We start from the raw sequence: 15,001 nt of genomic DNA, 5'->3' as shown, positions 1-15,001 counted from the left end.
GGACCTTAAAAAAAAAAAAAAAAGGCAATGGCCTATATCGCTACATATATCCTGGCCTAGCTCAGCTATGCCAGGATATACGTAGCGTTAGCAAAGGTTCAGCTGATTATTCTTAGCTTTCCAGATATCATGCTTACATGTTCCAATGACACACACGGTATACGTATTATGTGGCACATGTACATTTATTTTGCCGGGCAAACGCCAGTCAGAAGAGCTATCAAGCGGCTCCAGCGCAGTGTCAGATGGCGACTGCGCAGGGAAGGTGTGAGCGTCAGCGTCCATATGTCTACCAAAGCTATGACGGCACTCGTCTGGAAAGTGCACACCGGCGGCGGTGAGTCGCGCGCGGCCGCGGCCGAGTGCGAGGGAGGTGCCGGCTCCAGTGCGTGACACCTCTGATTGTCTGTGCAGCGCATCGAATTGTGCGCACACCGGCGGCGGCGGAGTATCATTGTGCATGTGCAGACCAGTGCCACGCGAAATTGGCTCAGCGAGGCCAGTGTAGTTAACGCTACAATTACAACCCCGCTGCTAGCACTTGTCACGGATGACGTAAAGCCTTATTATTTAGCATAACAATACAGTTTGTTGGTATCGCAAATGTATCTTATTTTAGATCCGATATCGCGTAACTGAAAAAAAAATGCCAACTAAAGAAACAATTGCCGAAGCTGTCTTGCTGTAGGTTATCTAAACAGGAAGCAGATGTTAGTAGCACAAAAAGTTGACAAGCAGTCTCATTATGCTTCGAGATATCGCGCGCCAGCTATTTCAAGTGACACAGCAGTGTCCCCTCCACACCTCCCTTCAAAACGAAGCAATAAATGTGATGCCATGATGTCCCCCCCTTTTTTTTTTTTTACCATCAGCTATTGACCCTGGAAAGTGAGAGGCGGACATGTAACAAGGCGTAGCCGCTTCACAGGCCTTTTGACACCAGAGCCGCCAGCGATGGCCTCACTACAGCTGCGCGTATTAAAACCGAATCGCGGCTGCTCTGACCAAGAGGCATGCTTTTATAAATGAGATGACATTTAAAAAGAAAGCACGCGAGAATTCTCAACTTGCATCCTAGCAACCTCGAGTTCGAAAGGGTAAGGTTTTTTTAGGAAGTTTTACCACCAGCGATTGCAGATGTGCTGGTGGAAGGAACTACGAAACAGCTCTTCTGTATGATGATCCATAGATAAAGCACAGTAAAGAAAAAGTGTCAATGCGTTCCCATCATTTACGTGTTCTTGTGAGGACGTGAAGCACAGGAAATTAGATTGCGATGTCCAGACATAGACGTGAGTGACATTCTAGTGGCACGGGTGTAGTTATTAGTGAAAATTGCTTTATTACATGCCGCACAACTCTTCAAACGAACTATCAGCAGCGGTCCTGGAATGGACGATGTCCGCCGATGAATCGTCGCCAGTTTCACGCTACCTATTGGACTAGACATTTTGAGCCCCTGCGGAGAGCACGTTTCGCCATTAAGCGGACTTGTACAACACAGTTGCGTCGGCCCCAAACATAGCATTGTTGATTTTAGGACGCACGCGAAACTGCAGTTTATTCAGCGAAATTAAATAGGTACATGATTGTGACTTTGGTGGCCCCAAGAACAAGGTGCACACGTATTGACGCACCAGCATGGCTATTGGTGGTAATAGACGCTCCCAAATCCGACTTTGATGCAGTTTGGCACAATTTCCGTTGATATTGTTGCCGTAAAGAGAACGAGGCTCACTGACCTGGTTCTGACGAGAAATATTGCCCTGCCAAGCACCATACTCCAAATACAGGAGAATCGGGCTTGCAAACCAATCATCAATTTTTGGATTTTCTAGGCACCTGCTTTCCCAGAGCATCGCCATGACGAGTCTCTCTCCTCTGGAAGAATATGATATCGCTTCTTTGGCCACTGCATCTCTCTTCGATAGCAGCACACCTTTGTCGCCAATTGCTTCGTCCTCATCGACTGCGGACAACATTTTCAAGATGATTGCTCCTGACCTTCCTGAGGAACACACAACAGCTCTTCGTCACCTGCTGTCATCATATCGGGATATCTTTGACTCGAACGAGCGGCCTCTGGGACAGACGTCTGTTCTCACCCATCGAATCAACACCGGTGACACCAGCCCCATTCGTAGGAGGCCATATCACGTCTCCGCTGCAGAAAGAACCATCATACAAAAAGAGGTGGACAAGATGATTTACGAGCACATCGTTAAGCCATTGAGTAGCCCGTGGCCATCCCCACTGGTTTTAGTAAAGAAAAAGGACAACTCGTGGCACTTCAGCGTCGATTATCGTCACCTGAACCGGATAACCAGAAAAGATGTGTACCCACTGCCCCGAATAGGTGATGCCCTTGACTGCCTTCACGAATCGAACTGTTTTTCTTCCATCGATCTCCGTTCAGGCTATTGGCAGATCAGCGTTGATGAGATGGACTGCAAAAAATACCGCCTTCGTAACACCAGATGGCTTATACCAGTTCAAAGTCATGCCTTTTGGACTGTGCAATGCGCCAGCTACATTGGAGCGCATGATGAACTCTCTCTTGCGTGACCTAAAGTTGTCAACATGCCTTTGTTACCTAGATGACGTGGTCGTGTTTTCGGAGACTTTTGAAAGTCACCTGCAGTGCCTCGGAACTATCCTCTCAGTGTTTCACTTTGCTGGCCTTCAGCCACTTCGGTCGCCGTGAAATTACCGTGCTCGGACATCTCGTAAACACAGCAGGAATCCAACCTGACCCAGAAAACGTTCGTGCAGTGCGAAATTTTCCTATTCCTTCATCAACGAGAGATGTCCGCAGTTTTATAGGCTTATGCTCATACTTTCGTGGCTTTGTAAAGAAATTTGCCGACATAGCTCGTCCTCTGACTGACCTTCTTAAAGGGGCCTTGCAACATCTTTTGAGCATGGTCAGAAAACGCTGCAGATTGGTAATACAGTATAACCTCGTTACAACAGACCTTCATAGTGAAGAGGATTTGGTCTGTTGTAAAAGGAGTCTGTACAATCCATCTACTGTTACAACAGACATTTACGTAAACACGTAATGAGTCTGTTATAACAGGAGAGAATTGAAAGTCACAAACATAGTCAAATAACGGATTTATTACATGTTTTGAAAGAAGCTAGTCAGCTTTGCCTCTACTGTGTGGCGGACAGCTTTAGACACTATACGTGTCTCCATCATGACAAGTGTGTTCATTTCATCTGAAGTCGTGGCCTGTTGTTCAAAATAGTTTTTGAGCCCTTGAATGTAATCCAACGCCTGAGAAGTTGTGACCTCCTCTGTGACAATCCCCGAGTTGCCTTCTTCATTTTGTTCTTCTTCTTGCTCAGCATTAGGCACTTGGCGAATTTGGGCTACAATCTCTTCATCTGTCAGCTGCTCTGAGCTGACCAGGTCATCATCTGCAGTGACGTAATCCGAAAACTGCTGGCTCCCAAAGGCCTCCTCCACAGCTGACAACACACCAGGATCTGGTTGGTCTTCCTGTGGCAAGCAGTCTGTGCAGTCGCTGTCAACTCGGAAACCTGCTTTCCTAAAGCAATTCTTTACGATTCCTGGCTGAATCTGTGCCCATACAGTTGACAGCACCTGCACGGCAAATTTTAGGTCTATCACTGAATCCCGCTTCTGCTGCATGTCAAAAAGCAAACGCTCAGCAAGGCGTGAGCGGTACCGTGACTTCACTGAGTGCACTTCACTGAGTGCACCTGCTTCTTTCCCTTCTCAACTTGCTCGATGATATCAAGCTTGTCTTTAAGGGAAATCTGCTTGCGCTTCGTCGCTTTGTGACGCACGGCGTTGGCTGATGCGCTTGGCTCCATCGGTTCCATCACACCACGATCACGTCCGCAATGCACAGAGGCCAACAGGATACACAATGACAAACCATGAGGCCAAACAGCCCCAACTGCCCCAATTGAACAAAGCGAAGTACACGGCGCCAGGAAGCCAGCAGCGCCTGCGCCGGGCCGAGCATAAGCGCCACTAAACCTTTTATTCCGAGAGGGGCCGCTGCCAAGCGCATGCTTTCTATTTATTTTTCACTTTGACCACAGTTTTATGCAAGTGGTCACTATTGTCCGTTACGAGTCTAGCTAAGATTTTTTTATCCTTTATCTTTATGTTATTTTGACAACATTGCAATCATTGCAAATTATGGCTCGCTAAATGTAACAGAAGTCGAAGTCAGCCCCGGCAGCCAGATCAATCCAAGCCAAGCGCGGCCTCCCTGAAATGGCCGCCGCTTGTGTTGACACCACCGGCGTGCTTTTCCCGTGCTGCAACTATGCCTAGCGATGCCTGAAATCGGAAACAATTGAATCTCGGATGTCCGTGATAGAAAAGTCCGCTGTAAAGGAGGCCTGACCACCTTGCTGGCGTCACAATTTAGTCAATTATATCCGAATGTCCGTTGTACCCGAGTCCGTTGTAAACGAAGCTCAATCAATGGAAAAGATAGGGAGATCAGCATAACGCCGCGAATTGGTACGTAGTATCCGAATGTCCGTTGTACCCGAGTCCGTTGTAACGAGGTTATACTGTAGAGACTCCTGACAACACGCGAGCCAAATATTATAGCGCAGCACGCAGCCAGAAACTCACAAAGAATTATCAAAGTCAGCTGAAAATAGCTCTCTCTTCTCTCGACAAATCGTGGAATAACTCGTAGTAAGCCCACCTATCAGTCATTGGCTGATTTGAACACGTGCACTTGGTTGTTAGAGAGGTCGCCGCAAGAGGCCGTCACTTGTCTAGCCTGCGTGAGCCATTGCACTGAAAAAGCCGGGTATACGAAGAATAAAAAAGAAAAAGTGCTCAAGGTCACAGTGGTGTCATGCGAAGCCTGTAAGACGTCACGCTTATACAGGCAGGATGGCAACACTGGGAAGGTTCGATCAGTTTATTGAGGACGGTTACGAAGATTATCAGTCCTACGTGGAGCGGTTCGACCACTTCCTGAAGGCCTCCCAGGTGAACGACGACCTGAAGGTGTCAGTGTTCATAACGGCGATAGGAAAAAAGGCCTACAAAACTCTGAAAACGTTGCTGGAGCAAAAAAAAGCTGGAAAACAAGACGTACGCACACTTAGTACAGACACTGAAAGAGCAGTACGTTCCCAAAACTTTTGCGATTGCCGAGCGTTTCAAATACAATCGTTGTTTTCAACAAGATGGGCAAGCGGTGACAGCCTTCGCTGTAGAGCTGAAGCGGTTGGCGACATCCTGTGATTTCAAAACGTTTCTGGACGACGTGCTGCGCGACGGGTTTGTGGCCGGACTTTGTGACAAAGAAACACAAGCAGAGCTGTTAAAGACAAGCAAGTTGGCTTTTAAAGGGGCCTGCGATATCGCTAGGAGTATCGAGTTGGCCCGGAAAGAAAGCCAGGATTTTCAGCCCAAGTCGGCGCAAGGAATGATCAGCACCCTTAACCGCAAAACAGATAGCGGGAAACGCCCACCACGCTGGAGAGAAGAAACTTCGGGGATGCTTGCTGGCACCAGGGGGGCAAGAACCACTGCACTGTTTCCGATGCGGCTCAGAGCATGAAGCATCTATCTGCAAATTTCGCAACTACCGTTGTCGGGTGGGTGTGTAAACGGGTTGGACACTTAGTGAACATGAGTAGGGACAGAGGTAGAGGAGGAGGAGGAATAAATGAGAAAAGAACAGGGAGGTTAGCCAGTTCTCAGACCGGCTGGCTACCCAGTGGACAGAGGTAGAGACGCTGCGAACGTGATAGACGAGGAAAGTGACGCGGGTGAACATGTGCTGTACAATATCTATTCCTGTGATGGGCGCACCATACTCTACGAAATTCGCCTCAAGCTAGACCAGAAAAGAGTGCGTATGCAGATTGACACAGGGGCGTCTGTGTCAGTTGTACCAGAGTCACTGTGCAAGAAATGCTGGCCCAGCCTACCCTTAGAGCCTACGGTGGCAGTCCGCTGACGGTAAAAGGGAAGCTAAACGTTTCCATAGAGCACAATGGTCCACACAAACAACTTCCGCTAATTGTCGTGAAAACAAACGAGAGTACTAACACTATGCTGTTGGGGCGAGACTGGCTGTCAGCACTGAAGTTAGACTGGGCTAGTGTGCATGGGGTTCGCTTGGACAAAGTGGCATTGCTGCTTGAAAAATATGCTAAGATTTTAGAGCCTACTTTGGGTCTAATTAAGAACAGGACCATTAAGCTAGTGCTTAAAGATAATAATAGCACACCCGTTTTTTGTAAAGCACTGTCGGTACCATTTTCAGTTAAAAAAGCAGTGTCTTCGGAACTACAGAACCTCGTGAAATCGCAGTGCTAGTACCCGTTCAGCAGAATGAATGAGCGACGCCATTAGTAGTGGTGCTGAAACCAAACAACCAGGTCAGGGTGTGTGGAGATTTCAAGGTGACACCAAAACCCATGCCTAAGAACTGATAATTACCCCCTTCCTGTGATTGAGGATCTGTTTGTAAAGCTAGCCGGTTGCAAATATATCACGGTGTTGGATTTGTCCTCTGCATACCAGCAGCTGGAATTGCATCCCCAAACGCAGTCGCTAGTCGTGATCAACACGCATTTGGGGTTATTCAAGTCTACGCGCTTACCCTATGGCATAACGAGTACACCTTCGATTTCCAGGCAGTTATGGATGACGAGCTGAAAGGACTTGATCGGCTAGCGTGCTATTTAGAAGACGTGCTGATAGCAGAAGCTACCTTTAAAGAATGTTTCCATAAAGTAGAAATTGTGCTGTCCCGGTTTCTAGAAAGAGGCATACGACTGAGAAAAGAGAAATGTAAGTTCTTTCAAACTTCCGTCCTGTATTTGGGGCACGTTCGCGACAAGAAGGGCATACGCCCGTCAGAGGAAAAAGTAAAAGCTATAACGGAGGCCCCTGCACCTGCGAATGAGGCACAGTTAGGAGCTTACTTAGGGTTGATAAATTAATATGCTAAGTTCGTTCCCCACGTGGCCACGAGACTCAGACCACTGTATGATGTGTTGAAACAAGAAAAAGGGTTCAAGTGGTTCTGTGAGGCAGAGCAAGTGTTCCAGCAAAGTAAAACGTGCTTGACGGAAGGAAACGTTTTGACATACTACGACCCAACGAAAGAGATAGGGCTGGTGTGTGACGCACCCATGTATGGCGTGGACGCCATTCTGTTTCATAAGATTGATAAGGCGGAAAAACCTATTGCTTATGCGTCTAGGGCACTGAGAAAAGCAGAGAAAGGTTATGCTCACATTGAAAAAGAGGCTCTCGCCGTGGTCTTTGGGCTGAAGAAGTTCCACAAATAACTATTTGGGCGTAGTTTTGTCATTTATTCGAACCACCAGCCATTAGCCAGCCTTCTGGGGCACGGCAGACCAGTTCCAGTAATGTCTGCAGCGCGCATGCAACGATGGGCTTTGCTACTGGCGGCGTACAGTTACAGATGGGTGTACCGAAAAGGCAGCAACATGGGAAAACCGAAAAGGCAGCAACATGGGAAACGCTGACGCGCTTTCGCGATTGCCGTAGGCGAATGAGCGAGATGTCTCAGATTACGTACAATTTTTCTTTGTTGTCAATGAACTTCCACTGTCTGCTGACATAATCAGCAAGAAAACGAGTACTGATAGAGTGCTATCGAAAGTGTTGTGGTACACGAAAAATGGCTGCCCTGCGCATGTCACTGATAGTGAATTCGAACCGTACTTTGTTCGCCGGTATGAACTATCGGTAGATCAGCAGTGCGTTACGTGGAGAAATCAGGTAATTGTTCCGCACTGTTTGCGTAAACAAGTATTGGCACTTTGTCATGAAGGTCCCCCCGGAGTTACACGTATGAAAATGCTCGCGCGCAGCTATGTCTGGTGGCCTCAGTTAAACCAAGATATTGAAAATGTTGTTAAAAGTTGCTGTACTTGTCATTTGACGCGGAACGCTTCACCTAAGGCCCCACTACAAACTTGGGGTTCGCCGAGCCACAGATGGCAGCGACTCCACCTGGATTTCGCATTCGCAGACAAGTGGCTCCTCGTGCTGGTGGATGCGCACTCGAAGTGGGTGGAGGTGTTTGTGATGAATTCAACAACGGCCGAGAAGACCGTCGAGAGGCTGCGTGGGGTATTCGCATCGTATGGCCTTCCAGAGGAGGATGTTACGGACAACGAGCCTCAGTTCACGGCAAAGAGTTTCACAGAGTTCCTGCTTAAGAACGGAGTGCGCCACACCATAACACCTCCATACCACCCAGCGTCCAATGGAAGCACCGAGAGATGCGTCCAGACGGTGAAACGGGATCTTGCGCGACAGCTTCTCGACGAAAGGTCATCGGGCCAGAGTAAGACTACAGCACCGCGTAGATCTCTTGCTGTTCAGGTACCGGAACACACCGACCACAACCACGGGGCAGACACCGGCAGAACTGTTTTTGTCGTGGTCGCCCCGCACTCGCCTGACTATGCTACAGCCAGACCTGGAGAGACGGATGGAAGAACGGTTCTCCAAAGTAAAGGCCCAAGTTGACGAAAGAAGAGCGTCGGAAAGAGCTCACAAAGAGGGGGAAAGCGTTCTGGTTCAAGGCCTTCGTCCAGGTGATCCCAAGTGGCTGATAGGTGTCATAGAAAGAAGGTGCAGTGCCGTTACGTACCTTGTGCCCTTAGGATCCGAAAACAGGTTCATGCATGTAGACGATTTACATCTGCGCTACTTTTAGAGTGGCGAAGAAGGCGCCAGTGAGCGTCCCTGTTTCGTGCCCAGCTCATTTCCAGACTCTGCGTCCAAAGCCCCTCCTACGAGCCCCCGTCGCCTTCCAGTTCATGCGTCTCCCAGGTCTGCTACCGCACCGCCGGAGCAACCTGGAAACTTGGCTCCCTTGGAACAGCCAAATGCAAGTCCACATCAAGGCTCTGCCTCGGCAACGTTCCCTCTGCGAATACCTACGTCTCCTTTAGGTGCTCGGACTCTTTGACGCAGTGCTGGTACAAGAAAACCTCTTGATTGGTATAGGCCATAAACATTGTGGGAAGGAGTGTGGTGTCATGCGAAGTTTGTGTGACGTCACGCTGATAGCGCCGGTGCTTCATGGCTATATAAGCGCTGGGAACCGAGCACCCAGTGTTCTTTTGTACTCCGTATTCATGTAGTAATAAACAGTCTTACTGTTCTTCGTTCACGGCCACTCTGGCTCTGCTCGTCCCTCAAGGCTACAACAGTCATGAGGCACAAGCTACATTTTTTGTTTGCCCCTCTTATCTTTCCCTGTTCAGCTTCCAGCGCTTCCGTTGGGACAAGAGAAGAGAGAATGCGATTGCAGAGTGTGACAAATCTTTGTAACTCCGCTTGTACTGGACGGATTCTTAAAATTTTTGCGGCGTTGAATTTGTGAGGTAGTACGCATTTCCAGTGAATTATTTCTATAGTTACTCAAAGAAGTGTTTCAGGGCTTTCCTTTTTCTGGGGACCGCATCAAGAGTGAGCATTCTCTGCCCTTATTGAGCGGCTTACAAGTTCACTGATTCTCTTGCACTTCGACCCTTTCGCGCCCTCTGTATTCCGCACTGACGCGAGCGGTCATGGTAGCGGTGCAGTTCTCGCTCAGCATCAACAGAGCCACGACTGTGTCATTACCTATGCGAGTCGCCTTCTCTCCACGCCCAAACACAATTATTCGATAACTGAGCGAGAATGCCTTGCACTCGTTTGGGCTGTCGCAAAATTTGCACCGTACTTGTTTAGTCATTCTTTCCATGTCGTCACGAATCACCACACCCTCTGTTGGCTCTCCTCTTTGAATGACCCAACTGGACGACTTGTGCGTATGGCATCGCGTCTACAAGAGTATCACTTCACAATAGTGCATAAATCTGGACGCATGCACAACGATGCTGACTGCCTTTCTTGCAGCAATCCCGTGGGTCAAACGGGCGACACTGATAGTGACATGGACATGTGTACTCTTTCCATATCCGGCTTTCTCCACATAGCGAGCAACCACAAGACCCTGTTCATCAAAACCTTATGGACCGTTTAAGCTACGCGCCCACAGACCCCTCTCTTCTGATGTTCACATTGCATGATGGCATTTTGTACCGCCGCAACATTCAGTCTTATAGTGCTGAGCTCTTACTAGTCGTTCCCAAGCACCTGCCACTCGCTATGCTCCAGGAATTTCACGACGCTCCTACTGCTGGACATATGGGCGTCACTCGGAACTACGACCGCATAAGGTGCCGCTTCTCCTGGCCTGGTCTCTCGCTCTGTGCACTGCTATGTTGTTTCTTGAGACCTGTGTCAGCGGCGGAAGACACCTGCTTTGCCTCCTGCTGGTTCGCTTCAGCCAGTTGAGGTCCCAACAGAACCATTTTCCCATGTGGGCCTCGACCTACTTGGCCCATTCCCTATTTTTACCAAAGGGAACAAGCGGATTGTCGCGACAGATTATGCCTCAAGGTACGCTGCACTCGTGATACAGACTAGCTGCGCTACAGATGTTGTGGACTTTGTACTCCATGACGTCATCCTGCACCACGGCGCCCCATGACAGTTACTAACGGATCGTGGCCGTTACTTTTTGTTGAAGGTCGTTGATGACCTGCTCCGCTCTTGTGCTACTCAACGCGAAATCGCTACCATGTACCATTCTCAAACGAATGGGCTCACCGAGCGACTGAACCGCACTCTAACTGACATGCTTACCATGGAAGTTTCCGACTATCACCAATGCTGGGACGCCGCTTTACTATACATAACTTTTGCTTACAATTCGTCCCGTTATGAAACTGCCGCATTTTCGCCATTTTACCTATTGTTTGGTCGCGACCCTGTCTTGCCGTTTGACGTGTTGCTCCCATCTGGTGTCAAACTCTCAATGACCGACTACGCCGGCGATGCAATCAGTTTGGCCGCCTATGCCCGAAAGGTTGCTCGTGAACACCTCACAACATCGAAAGCTTCTCAAAGGCATTCGATATTGTGCATCTCGCCAGCACCGAGATACGCAATTTCCTCTAGGTTCTCTTGTCCTCCTTTGGGCCCCCTCATGTCGTGTAGGCTTGGTTGAAAAACTGATCTGTCACTACTCTGGTCTGTACAAGCTCTTACGCCAATTGTCTGACGTAACGTACGAGATTGGAGATTGCACCAGCTGACGTGTCTTTACTACTTCACATCAACAGCGACGTTGTTCACGTCGCCAGGCTCAAGCCGCATATCCTCGTCTCAACTGGTGCTCCATGATGTGCACCGGGATGGAGCTACGCTCACCGGTAGGATGATGTTGCGGTAAAGAGAACAAGAAAGTTCGCTTAGATTGGAGGAAGACAATGGGACTTATCTCCACCTGGGAAACCTCTGCGATCACTGTGAATACACCAACTCTGCAATTGCGGGTCTGGTTTCTTCTCGTAACAATATTATCCGGATGGCGCAGTAAATCTGATTTGGCGCACTTTGGCGCAAGAGTGGGATCACTGCATGAGGTCGCGCTTAGCTGTACGTGCGTTATTGTTACGTGGACCATATAGTTCAGACAGTTTAATAAATGCATGAAGGCGAGCATTATTTGTTGTGTCGGGGCTGGTTGGCCGGTATGCCGACAAAGAAGAAGGAACAAAGAGCCGCAGCAGACCGACACCACCACCGGCTGCCACCCACGACTTCGGCGTGAAGCTCTGAGAAAAGAAGCACGTCCGCCGAGAACAGGAGTTCGTCACCAGCTGATTTATTTACACATATATACATATACATTAGTACATTACACTGCCACACGAGGTGCCACATTACATTTGTCTTTGTAGCGACCGCGGCATTGTGCCTCTACTGCTTTTCCTTGCCGACTGGCCGCGTTGCATCGTTCATTCCTACCTTCGGCTCTGTGGACTTCTTTTTTCATCTTCTCGCGTTAGTGTTTTTCTTTTAGTGTTTGGTTTCTTTTTTTTTTATTGGTCTAGAGTTTTCTGGATGAGATGGCGTCTCCGATACCTCCACTGCTTTTTCTCTCTTCACCCAGGGATCCGCTGATCTCTTGGTCTGATTGGAAGCTTATTTTCGATGCGTACGTGGATGCGGTCGGGAAAGACGTCCGCAAGCTAAAGCGGCAGATGGCCCTGCTGCTTACGCGTTGGGCCACGCCGGCCAGAAACACTATGACACGTTGAGTTCCGCCAAGGCACCAAAGACACCTACGTTGCCTGACGTATTCCAAGCCGCAGTCGCATTGTTCAACGGCCATTTCAAAGGTCGTTGAACAATGCGATCCTGCGATTATGTCGCATGCCTCCACTTCCAAGAGCGCCGTCAGCTTCACAGCAAGCCCATTGTAGACTTCATAGCTAGTCTCCGGTCGCTCGCTGCGTCTTGCAGGTTCGGCGCGCTTGAAAATGACATGACCAGGCAGGAGCTATTTATTGGCGTGGCTTCACAAACTGTCCGTTGCCGGCTCCTTCAAAAACGTCGCGCTTAAAATGACCGCCCTTCCGCCTCGCGAGAGCGAGGAGGCCGTGAAAAGGGTACGCCCGTGCCTTCGACTTCGCCTTTTCAAGGCCAGCAGCGAGCTCCGAGCTCTTTCGAACGTTTTTCTGCGCAGTCGCCGCCGGCCTTTTGCTTCCGTTGTGGATCGGTTGACCACTTAGCGAATTTTTCTCAGTGTACGACTCAGAACTGAACTTGCCTACTTGCCTCGCGTGCAGTAAGCTCGAATGTTATCAGGCCATCTGCAATTCTGCTCCACTTCAAGACACAGTCTCTTCGCCGACTTCGTGTAGCGGATTTGGATGATTGCCACACAACGTCTGAACGTTCGTCTTCTGCTTTGTCGCCCAGTGAATTCCGTCCACTGCTCACCTGTGAACTAGGTTGTGTGCGTGACGTTGTGCATTAAGTGGTGTGTCTACCTGATGTGTGTCCAGTTCGTGCTGAGCTTCGACACCTTGCTCTTCTGCTCCACGAGCAAGTTTCTACAGAACTGTCCCAGGCTCCTGATGCGCCTACTCCCACAGTGCTGCCTGCAGTTGAGCACACCCTGGCTCTGCCTTCTTAAACTGGGAGTGCTTCCGTTGTTAGAATGGATGTTCCGATTGTGTCTGCTGCTTCTAACCATACTTCAGTTGAACTAGTTACTCCCAATCTGCCTGTTCTTGCTCACACTCCGGCTGTGCTTCCTACGACCGGTGATGATGTTCCGGAGACTGTTCCTGTTTTAAGCCCGTCGGAGATGCAGCCACTGAGCGTGCCAGCCGGGCTTCCAGAGGCAGTGCCTGTTTTGCATGCAGTAGAGGCGCTTCTGCCAGTTGAGGTAGTGCTGATTGTGCCCGTTCCTCTTCTCCACACTATTCCTGCATTGATGGCGCCGATCTATGCCTCATCGCCGCCTCAGCACTACTTGCGTGTTCCGGCCCCTACTGTGCCGAAGGTGCACAAGACCGAAGGTTGTTGGGCCGACTCTTTTGTTTCACCTGACTGCTGTCAGCGGCTGCTCCTGAGACACCTGTCTTAAAAGTGGCACCGACGTCATACTCTAGAACATGCCAGTGACTGCGTGGACATCCTCTTTCTGGGGAGGGGATTATGTGATGTGGCAGTTGCCTTGCTGTGTATTGGTGTGCATGCTTTACCATTTTTTTTTTTCATTCTGCACTGTGTTTTGTGTACATTTCTTAGTGTGCTTTACTTCTCATTTCCTTCTTATTTTAGTGTGCCATGTGTTCTTTGATGTCTAGACTGACTGGAAGTTCTTGTTCTTGTACAATGTTTTTCTCTTGTTCTTGTACTAAGTGTTCCTGTACTAAGTGCTTGTTCTTTTATGTCCTGTGTATTCTTCGATGTTCTGTCATGGGTATTCTGCTCCCTTGTATTTTAAGGGTGTCTAGTCTACCAATCTCATATTTCTAAATTCCCTGACTTTTCCAGGTTTTCCCATAATTAAAAGCAAATTCCATGACCGCCACATCTGCTTGGAAAACTGTGCACTGAAAACAAATCCTCGAGCGGTAAAAAAAAAACAAAAAAAAAAAACAGGCGCCCCATATAAAATAAATCACCATATTTACCAGACGCACTCAGAATGTTCTGAGCGGGTACGGTAAATGTGAAAAAATATGTATATCAGGCCAAAATAAAACTTCTGAGCCAGGTAGGGAGCAAGCCAACTGTTTGATGTTTGGAAGAACCATAAAGCAAACACGCCATTTAAAAGTAATTGCAGATGAAAGTGAGAACCAGCCTGTGATAGCCCGACATCGCAGTCAAAGCTGCTAGGAAACGTAGAAGTGGTACCATCTCGCGGCATCCGTGCAAAATGACGACATGGGAGCCTTGCTGGTTCTGCCACTGGAGTTTAATCTAGTTTACGCTAATGGCTGTAGCTTACGCCGCTTAGGAAGTGGATTGGATTGAATTGAATTAGATCGACCTGAACTGCTGTATTTATTGACTCAACTATTTATGATGTGGATTGGATTAGATCTGATTCAAACTTAACTGCTGCATTTACTATTGATTTACGTTCCCATCTACTTTGCTCACCTCTAAAATATACTTTTCAGCAAAAAAAAAAAAAAGAATAACTACTACTCGCGTATTCTGTGTGCCTTGCTTTGACAACGGGTAACAGCAACGTTGTAAGAACAGAGCTGCACTGCAAAATTTTGTTTCTTTCTTTTTCAGACAAACACTCACATGTTTGTGTTTTGTGTCTTTGTGCTCTGATGCTTAAAGTGCAACGGAATTCCTCGGACTCCTACAATGAAAGCTGGGGACAGCGTTTGAAGTGCCGTCATTTGAATATGTGATGACAAGAAGGAATCTGTCAAGGTGCAACAGTTACCTTGATTTCACAGATGAATCATGGATTTCAGCAAATTATCTTGATTTACGTTCTCTTCTAGGGACTACAAAGTAATTGCAGATTTATTTACACAATTTCACAAAACTGAAATGAGAAATTCCATTCCATTATCATCTGTGGACACTTATAAATATCTTTGTGTTCACATATCTTCT

At 48.3% G+C, this 15,001-nt stretch overlaps 1 protein-coding gene and 1 pseudogene across 8 annotated transcripts in view; one reads left to right on the top strand and one right to left on the bottom strand.

Moving 5' to 3' along the window:
* The window catches only part of TTLL12 (Tubulin tyrosine ligase-like 12), a 457,993-nt gene that overhangs the window by 159,363 nt on the left and 283,629 nt on the right, over window positions 1–15,001 (bottom strand). The gene's annotated exons all lie outside the window — the stretch shown is intronic.
* On the top strand, window positions 4,338–6,014 carry LOC142783835 (uncharacterized; annotated as a pseudogene).

Source organism: Rhipicephalus microplus, unplaced genomic scaffold, assembly GCF_043290135.1.
Source record: "Rhipicephalus microplus isolate Deutch F79 unplaced genomic scaffold, USDA_Rmic scaffold_12, whole genome shotgun sequence".
NCBI lineage: Eukaryota > Metazoa > Arthropoda > Arachnida > Ixodida > Ixodidae > Rhipicephalus > Rhipicephalus microplus.
Note: the sequence above shows the minus strand (reverse complement) of the source record. Positions and strands in the feature narration are given on the sequence as shown.